The sequence below is a fragment of the Theobroma umbraticum genome, unplaced genomic scaffold, assembly GCF_002168275.2.
Source record: "Theobroma umbraticum cultivar Fairchild unplaced genomic scaffold, ASM216827v3 scaffold_12.0, whole genome shotgun sequence".
Classification (NCBI taxonomy): domain Eukaryota; kingdom Viridiplantae; phylum Streptophyta; class Magnoliopsida; order Malvales; family Malvaceae; genus Theobroma; species Theobroma umbraticum.
In genome coordinates, this window is record NW_018397272.1 from 2,649,795 (window position 1) to 2,651,387 (window position 1,593).

Here is a 1,593-nt window from a genome sequence, read left to right on the forward strand (position 1 = left end):
TTGGTGGGTACTTTATAATTTATATAATTTATATGAGTGATAATTAAATTAACCCAAAGCTTATTTTTTAAATTGAAATATTTTAAAAGCCAATTTTGAACTAGTTAGAATATACTTTTATTGGCTTTTCTATTTGCATTTAAAACATACAATGACAACATAGGCAAGTCTTAAGAAATGGAATCCAAAAATAACAATGACCATGAAATTAACAAAATTTTTTGTTTAGGGTGTCACTTAAAAATTATTATTCTATAATAAAAGAGACAAAAATATGATATTCAGTACAATTTAAATGTCCATGAACCATGACTTAAAACTTGTACCTGTCTACTTGGAATCTACCATTTAAATATCACACTTAATTGACACTAATAATATTTTTCCTCAAAACAACACCAAACTTAATCTGACAAAATTCATGTCGCTATAAAATCTATAGTGGGGTATGTGACTTAAATAATTTTGATGATATAGAAGCATGAGTTTCTCTAGAAAATTCAAAAGCATATTGTAAATTATTTTTTTCTACTCATAATGGAGGTAGCCATGGTCCATGGTCCCTCCCTAGGCTAGGAACCATGAGATTTGATTGAATAAATTATTTAAATTTGCCAAAAATGAAATCCCCAAAATCATGTACATCTTCCCATGTGTTCATTATGATTATGGTTGCAGGATCATCATAACATACACTAATATTATTCCATGTGAATTTATTAAAGATAATAAAGATACACTTTTTTAATCAAAATTACACATTAAAAATATTAATCATTTTTTTTATTTGAGAGAAGAGAAATTCGAATATTACTTTGTCAAATGTTGTATTCAAAATTTTACTTTTGAAATATTCTTACAAAAAATGAAATCTTAGTTAACTCAAGGATATATAATTTCTTGATGATCAAATAGGTCCAATTTTTCGTCTATTTATTTCATATAGTGAAAAGGCTCAACCAATATGTGAACAATTTGTCACCTAACTGGTATACACATTATGACTGGGTTCTTTTGTTTTGTTTTTAGGGCATTTTAAAAAATAACTTTTAAAAATAAAATATTTTCTAAAATAGTCTCTTTTATAATTTTAACTATTTTTAACTAAGTTAGACAAAATTACCCTTAATGAAATTATATGCTATGATGTTACACATCATATACAGAAATATATTACACGTCATAATTAAGTTGTTACACGACATGTACAAAAACATGTGACACTTCATGGTTAGCTTGTTACACGTCATGTACAAAAATATGTTACACATCATGGTTAGGTTATTACATGTCATGTTAAAAAAAATATTGTTGTCACATGCTATGTACAAAAATATGTTACACGTCATAGTTAAAAATTGTTGTTACACGCCATGTTAAAAAAAAATACTGTTATTACATGCCATGTTGAAAAAATATTGTTGTTACACGCCATATTCAAAAACATTTTGTTATATTTTAATGCTTAAACTGTTGTTACTTACAAACTAAAACTTCAAATCCTCTCAACTCTTTTTATTTCTTTTTGTTTATTTGACAATTTGATACCGGTTAAAGTATTTCTAACATGTTTTTATAAATCAAAATACAAAT